The following is an 8,339-nucleotide window of genomic DNA, read 5'->3' as shown; positions in this document are numbered from 1 at the left end:
CTCACTCTTGAACCAGTCGCTCCAATCTGCTCCCACTCTGTAAAGAGCCGCTCCTCTCTGCTCCCACTCTGTAACCAGGCGCTCCTCTCGTTTCCCACTCTGGAAACAGCCCATCCTCTCTGCTCCTACTCAGTAACCAGCCGCCCCTCTCTGCTCTCACTCTGTAACCAGCCGATCCTCTCTGCTCACTCTCCCTAAACCGATCTCTACTCTGCTCCCACTCTATAACCAACCGCTCCTCTCTGCTCCCACTCTGCAAACACCCGATCCTCTATGCTCCCGCTCCGTTAACAGCCCTTCCTCTCTGCTCCCACTCTGTAACCAGCCGCTTCTCTCCGCTCCCGCTCTGTAACAAACCACTCCTCTCTGCTCCCACTCTGTAACCAGCCGCTCCTCTCAGCTCCAATTCTGTAAACAGCCGCTCCTCTATGCTCCCACTCCGTAAACAGCCACTCCGCACTTCTCCCACTCCGTCAAAAGCCCGTCCTCTCTGCTCCAACTACGTAAACAGCCGCTCCTCTCTGCTCCCACTCAGTAAACAGCCGCTCCTCTCTGCTCCCACTCCGTCAACAGCCCCTCCTCTCTGCTCCCACTCTGTAACCAGCCGCTCATCTCTGCTACAACTCTGTAACCAGCCGCTCCTCATTCTGTGCCTCTGAAACCAGCCGCTCCTCTCTGCTCCCACTCCATAAACAGCCCCTCCTCTCTGCTCCCACTCTGTAAACAGTAGCTCCTTTCTGCTCCCACTCTAACCAGCCGCTTCTCTCTGCTCCCACTCTGTAACCAGCCGCCCCTCTCTGCTCCCACTCTGTAACCAACCGCTCCTCTCTGCTGCAACTCTGAAACCAGCCACTCCTCATTCTCTGCCTCTGTAAACAGCCGCTCCTCTATGCTCCCGAACTGGAACAAGCCGCTGCACTCTGCTCCCACACTGTAACGAGCCGCTCCTCTCTGCTCCCGCTCTGTAACGCCGCTCCTCTCTGCTCCCACTCTGCAACCAGTCGCTTCTCTATGCTACCACTCTGTAACCAGCCGTTCCTCTCTGCTCCCATTCTGTTACCAGCCGCTCGTCTCTGTTCCCGCTCTGTAACCAGCCGCTCCTCTCAGCTCCCACTCTGTAACCAGCCGCTTCTCTATGCTACCAATCTGTAACCAGCCGCTCTTCGCTGCTCCCACTCTGTAACCAGCCGCTCCTCTCAGCTCCAACTCTGTAAACAGCCGCTTCTCTATGCTCCCACTCTGTTACCAGCCGCTCGTCCTTGCTGCAACTCTGTAACCAGCCGCTCCTCATTAACTGCCTCTGTAAACAGCCGCTCCTCTCTGCTCCCGCTTTGTAACCAGCCGCTCCTCATTCTGTGCCTCTGTAACCAGCCGCTCCTCTCTGCTCCCACTCCATAAACAGCCGCTCCTCTCTACTCCCGCTCTGTAAACAGCCGCTCCTCTGTGCTCCCACTCTGGAACCAGCCGCTCCTCTCTTCTCCCACTCTGTAACCAGCCGCTCCTCTCTGCTTCCACTCTGGAACCTGCCGCTCCTCTCTGCTCCCACTCTGTAACCAGCCGCTCCTCTCTGCTGAAAATCTATAACCAGCCGCTCCTCTCTGCTCCCACTCTGTTAACAGCCGCTCCTCTCTACACCCACTCTGTAACCAGCCGCTCCTCTCTGATGCAACTCTATAACCAGCCGCTCCTCATTCGCTGCCTCTGTAAACAGCCGCTCCTCTCTGCTCCCACTCTGTAACCTCCCGCTCCTTCTGCTCCCACTTTAGAAACAGCACCTCATCTCTGCTCCAACTCCGTAAACAGCCGCTCCTCTCTGCTCCCACTCTGTAAACAGCCGCTCCGCACTGCTCCCACTCCGTCAACAGCCCCTCCTCTCTGCTCCAACTACCTAAACAGCCGCTCCTCTCTGCTCCCACTCTAAACAGCCGCTCCTCTCTGCTCCCACTCCGTCAACAGCCCCTCCTCTCTGCTCCAACTCTGTAACCAGCCGCTCATATCTGCTGCAACTCTGTAACCAGCCGCTCCTCATTCTGTGCCTCTGTAACCAGCCGCTCCTCTCTGCTCCCACTCCATAAACAGCCCCTCCTCTCTGCTCCCACTCTGTAAACAGAAGTTCCTTTCTGCTCCCACTCTAACCAGCCGCTTCTCTCTGCTCCCATTCTAACCAGCTGCCCCTCTCTGCTCCCACTCTGTAACCAGCCGCTTCTCTGTGCTCCCACTCTGTAACCAGCCGCTCCTCTCAGCTCCCACTCTGCAAACAGACGCTCCTCTCTGCTCCCGCTCCGTAATCAGATACTCCTCTCTGCTGCCGCTCTGAAACAGCCACTCCTCTCTGCTCCCACTCTGTAACCAGCCGCTCCTCTCTGCTCCCACTCTGTAAACAGCCACTCCTCTCTGATCCCACTCTGTAAACAGCCTCTCCTCTCTGCTCCCACTCTGTAAACAGCCGCTCCTCTCTGCTCCCACTCTGTAACCAGCCCCTCCTCTCTGCTGCAACTCTGTAACGAGCCGCACCTCATTCTCTGCCTCTCTAAGAAGCCTCTCCTCTCTGCACCCACTCTGTAAACAGTGCCCCCTCTCTGCTCCCACTCTGTGAACAGCCGCTCCTCTCTGCTCCCACTCCGTGAACAGCCGCTCCTCTCTGCTCCCAATCTGTAACGAGCCGCTCCTCTCTGCTCCCACTCGGTAAAAAGCCGCTCCTCTATGCTCCAACCCTATAAACAGCCGCTCCTCTCTACTCCCGCTCTGTAAACAGCCGCTCCGCACTGCTCCCACTCTGGAACCAGCCGCTCCTCTCTTCTCCCACTCTGTAACCAGCTGCTCCTCTCTGCTCCCACTCTGTAACCAGCCGCTCCTCTCTACACCCACTCTGTAACCAGCCGCTCCTCATTCTCTGCCTCTGTAACCAGCCGCTCCTCTCTGCTCCCACTCTGTAACCTGCCGCTCCTCTCTGCTCCCACTCTAGTAACAGCCGCTCCTCTCTGCTCCAACTCCATAAACAGCCGCTCCTCTCCGCTGCCACTCTAAACAGCCGGTCCTACCTGTCCCCGATCCGTCAACAGCCCCTGCTCTCTGCTCCCACTCTGTAACCAGCCGCTCCTCTCTGCTCCCACTCTGTAAACAGCCGCTCCTCTCTGCTCCCACTCCGTCAACAGCCTATGCTCCCTGCTCCCACCCTATAAATAGCCGCTCCTCTCTGCTCCAACTCCGTAAGCAGCCGCTCCTCTCTGCTCCCACTCTGTAACCAGCCGCTCCTCTCTACTCCCACTCCGTCAACAGCCCCTCCTCTCTGCTCCCACTCTGTAACCAGCCGCTCCTCTCTGCTCCCACTCTGTAAACAGCCGCTCCTCTCTGCTCCCACTCTGTAACCAGCCGCTCCTCTCTGCTCCCAATCAGGAACCAGCCGCTCCTCTCTGCTCCCAATCTGGAACCAGCCGCTCCTCTCTGCTCCCACTCTGGAACCAGCCGCTCCTCTCTGCTCCCAATATGGAACCAGCCGCTGCACTCTGCTCCCACTCTGTAACCAGCCGCTCCTCTCTGCTCCCAATCTGGAAGCAGCCGCTCCTCTCTGCTCCCACTCTGTAACAAGCCTCTCCTCTCTGCTGCAACTCTATAACCAGCCGCTCCTCATTCTCTGCCTCAGTAACCAGCCGCTCCTCTCTGCTCCCACTCTGGAACCAGCCGCTCCTCTCTTCTCCCACTCTGTAACCAGCTGCTCCTCTCTGCTTCCACTCTGGAAAAAGCCGCTCCTCTCTGCTCCCACTCTGTAACCAGCCGCTCCTCTCTGCTGCAAATCTATAACCAGCCGCTCCTCTCTGCTCCCACTCTAGTAACAGCCGCTCCTCTCTGCTCCAACTCCATAAACAGCCGCTCCTCTCTGCTGCCACTCTAAACAGCCGCTCCTCCCTGTCCCCGCTCCCATACAGCCCCTGCTCTCTGCTCCCACTCTGTAACCAGCCGATCCTCTCTGCTCCCACTCTGTAAACAGCCGCTCCTCTCTGCTCCCACTCCGTCAACAGCCTATCCTCCCTGCTCCCACCCTATAAATAGCCGCTCCTCTCTGATCCAACTCCGTAAGCAGCCGCTCCTCTCTGCTCCCACTCTGTAACCAGCCGCTCCTCTCTACTCCCACTCCGTCAACAGCCCCTCCTCTCTGCTCCCACTCTGTAACCAGCCGCTCCTCTCTGCTTCCACTCTGTAAACAGCCGCTCCTCTCTGCTCCCACTCCGTCAACAACCCTCCTCTCTGCTCCAACTACGTAAACAGCCGCTCCTCTCTACTCCCACTCCGTCAACAGCCCCTCCTCTCTGCTCCCACTCTGTAACCAGCCGCTCCTCTCTGCTCCCACTCAATAAACAGCTGCTCCTCTCTGCTCCAACTCCGTAAACAGCCGCTCCTCTCAGCTCCCACTCTGTAAACAGCCGCTCCTCTCTGCTCCCGCTCCGTCAACAGCCCCTCCTCTCTGCTCCCACTCTGTAAATAGCCGCTCCTCTCTGCTCCCACTCTGGAACCAGCCGCTTCTCTCTGCTCCCACTCTGGAACCAGCCGCTCCTCTCTGCACCCACTCTGGAAACAGCCGCTCCTCTCTGCTCCCACTCTGCAACCAGCCGCTCCTCTCTGCTCCCACTCTGGAACGAGCCGCTCCTATCTGCTCCCACTCTGTAACCAGCCGCACCTCTCTGCTCCCACTCTGTAAACAGCGGCTCCTCTCTGCTCCCACTCCGTCAACAGCCCCTCCTCTCTGCTCCCACTCTGTAACCAGCCGCTCGTCTCTGCTCCCACTCTGTAACCAGCTGCTCCTCTCTGCTCCCACTCTGTAAACAGCCGCTCCTCTCTGCTCCCACTCTGTAACCAGCCGCTCCTCTCTGCTCCCAATCAGGAACCAGCCGCTCCTCTCTGCTCCCACTCTGAAATTAGCCGCTCCTATCTGCTGCCACTCTGTAAACAGCGGCTCCTCTCTGCTCCCACTCCATCAACAGCCCCTCCTCTCTGCTCCCACTCTGTAAACAGCCGTTCCTCTCTGCTCCCACTCTGTAAATAGCCGCTCCTCTCTGCTCCCACTCTGGAACCAGCCGCTTCTCTCTGCTCCCACTCTGGAACCAGCCGCTCCTCTCTGCTCCCACTCTGGAAACAGCCGCTCCTCTCTGCTCCCACTCTGCAACCAGCCGCTCCTCTCTGCTCCCAATCTGGAACGAGCCGCACCTCTTTGCTCCCACTCTGGACCTAGCCGCTCCTCTCTGCTCCCACTCTGCAACCAGCCGCTCCTCTCTGCTCCCATTCTGGATCGAGCCTCTCCTCTCTGCTCCCACTCCGTCATCAGCCCCTCCTCTCTGCTCCAACTCTGTTAACAGCCGTTCCTCTCTGCTCCCACTCCTTAGCCAGCCGCTCCTCTCTGCTCCCACTCTGTAAACAGCCGTTCCTCTCTGCTCCCACTCTGTAAATAGCCGCTCCTCTCTGCTCCCACTCTGGAACCAGCCGCTTCTCTCTGCTCCCAATCTGGAACCAGCCGGCCCTCTCTGCTCCCACTCTGGAAACAGCCGCTCCTCTCTGCTCCCACTCTGCAACCAGCCGCTCCTCTCTGCTCCCACTCTGGATCGAGCCGCTCCTCTCTGCTCCCACTCTGTAACCAGCCGCTCCTCTCTGCTCCCACTCTGTAAACAGCGGCTCCTCTCTGCTCCCACTCCGTCAACAGCCCCTCCTCTCTGCTCCCACTCTGTAACCAGCCGCTCCTCTCTGCTCCCACGCTGTAACCAGCCGCTCCTCTCTTCTCACACTCTGTAAACAGCCGCTCCTCTCTGCTCCCACTCTGTAACCAGCCTCTCCTCTCTGCTCCCACTCTGGAACCAGCCGCTCCTCTATGCTCCCACTCTGGAACCAGCCGCTCCTCTCTGCTCCCACTCTGGAACCAGCCGCTCCACTCTGCTCCCACTCTGTAACCAGCCGCTCCTCTCTGCTCCTAATCTGGAAGCAGCCGCTCCTCTCTGCTCCCACTCTGTAACAAGCCTCTCATCTCTGCTGCAGCTCTATAACCAGCCGCTCCTCATTCTCTGCCTCAGTAACCAACCGCTCCTCTCTGCTCCCGCTCTGTAAACAGCCGCTTCTCTCTGCTCACACTCTCGAACCAGCCGCTCCTCTCTGCTCCCACTCTGGAACCAGCCGCTCCTCTCTGCTCCCAATCTGGAACCAGCCGCTCCTCTCTGCTCCCAATCTTGAACTAGCCCCTCCTATCTGCTCCCACTCTGTAACAGCGGCTCCTCTCTGCTCCCACTCCGTCAACAGCCCCTCCGCTCTGCTCCAACTCTGTAAACAGCCGTTCCTCTCTGCTCCCACTCAGTAGCAAGCCGCTCCTCTCTGCTCCCACTCTGTAAACAGCCGTTCCTCTCTGCTCCCACTCTGTAAATAGCCGCTCCTCTCTGCTCCCACTCTGGAACCAGCCGCTTCTCTCTGCTCCCACTCTGGAACCAGCCGCTCCTCTCTGCTCCCACTCTGGAAACAGCCGCTCCTCTCTGCTCACACTCTCGAACCAGCCGCTTCTCTCTGCTCCAACTCCGTAAACAGCCGCTCCTCTCAGCTCCCACTCTGTAAACAGCCGCTCCTCTCTGCTCCCGCTCCGTCAACAGCCCCTCCTCTCTGCTCCCACTCTGTAAATAGCCGCTCCTCTCTGCTCCCACTCTGGAACCAGCCGCTTCTCTCTGCTCCCACTCTGGAACCAGCCGCTCCTCTCTGCACCCACTCTGGAAACAGCCGCTCCTCTCTGCTCCCACTCTGCAACCAGCCGCTCCTCTCTGCTCCCACTCTGGAACGAGCCGCTCCTCTCTGCTCCCACTCTGTAACCAGCCGCACCTCTCTGCTCCCACTCTGTAAACAGCGGCTCCTCTCTGCTCCCACTCCGTCAACAGCCCCTCCTCTCTGCTCCCACTCTGTAACCAGCCGCTCGTCTCTGCTCCCACTCTGTAACCAGCTGCTCCTCTCTGCTCCCACTCTGTAAACAGCCGCTCCTCTCTGCTCCCACTCTGTAACCAGCCGCTCCTCTCTGCTCCCAATCAGGAACCAGCCGCTCCTCTCTGCTCCCACTCTGAAATTAGCCGCTCCTATCTGCTGCCACTCTGTAAACAGCGGCTCCTCTCTGCTCCCACTCCATCAACAGCCCCTCCTCTCTGCTCCCACTCTGTAAACAGCCGTTCCTCTCTGCTCCCACTCTGTAAATAGCCGCTCCTCTCTGCTCCCACTCTGGAACCAGCCGCTTCTCTCTGCTCCCACTCTGGAACCAGCCGCTCCTCTCTGCTCCCACTCTGGAAACAGCCGCTCCTCTCTGCTCCCACTCTGCAACCAGCCGCTCCTCTATGATCCCAATCTGGAACGAGCCGCACCTCTTTGCTCCCACTCTGGACCTAGCCGCTCCTCTCTGCTCCCACTCTGCAACCAGCCGCTCCTCTCTGCTCCCATTCTGGATCGAGCCTCTCCTCTCTGCTCCCACTCCGTCATCAGCCCCTCCTCTCTGCTCCAACTCTGTTAACAGCCGTTCCTCTCTGCTCCCACTCCTTAGCCAGCCGCTCCTCTCTGCTCCCACTCTGTAAACAGCCGTTCCTCTCTGCTCCCACTCTGTAAATAGCCGCTCCTCTCTGCTCCCACTCTGGAACCAGCCGCTTCTCTCTGCTCCCACTCTGGAACCAGCCGGCCCTCTCTGCTCCCACTCTGGAAACAGCCGCTCCTCTCTGCTCCCACTCTGCAACCAGCCGCTCCTCTCTGCTCCCACTCTGGATCGAGCCGCTCCTCTCTGCTCCCACTCTGTAACCAGCCGCTCCTCTCTGCTCCCACTCTGTAAACAGCGGCTCCTCTCTGCTCCCACTCCGTCAACAGCCCCTCCTCTCTGCTCCCACTCTGTAACCAGCCGCTCCTCTCTGCTCCCACGCTGTAACCAGCCGCTCCTCTCTTCTCACACTCTGTAAACAGCCGCTCCTCTCTGCTCCCACTCTGTAACCAGCCTCTCCTCTCTGCTCCCACTCTGGAACCAGCCGCTCCTCTCTGCTCCCACTCTGGAACCAGCCGCTCCTCTCTGCTCCCACTCTGGAACCAGCCGCTCCACTCTGCTCCCACTCTGTAACCAGCCGCTCCTCTCTGCTCCTAATCTGGAAGCAGCCGCTCCTCTCTGCTCCCACTCTGTAACAAGCCTCTCATCTCTGCTGCAGCTCTATAACCAGCCGCTCCTCATTCTCTGCCTCAGTAACCAACCGCTCCTCTCTGCTCCCGCTCTGTAAACAGCCGCTTCTCTCTGCTCACACTCTCGAACCAGCCGCTCCTCTCTGCTCCCACTCTGGAACCAGCCGCTCCTCTCTGCT

The sequence above is a fragment of the Pristiophorus japonicus genome, unplaced genomic scaffold, assembly GCF_044704955.1.
Source record: "Pristiophorus japonicus isolate sPriJap1 unplaced genomic scaffold, sPriJap1.hap1 HAP1_SCAFFOLD_225, whole genome shotgun sequence".
NCBI classification, from domain to species: Eukaryota; Metazoa; Chordata; class Chondrichthyes; family Pristiophoridae; genus Pristiophorus; species Pristiophorus japonicus.
The sequence above is the reverse complement of the archived record's forward strand: the minus strand, read 5'-3'. Positions refer to the sequence as shown.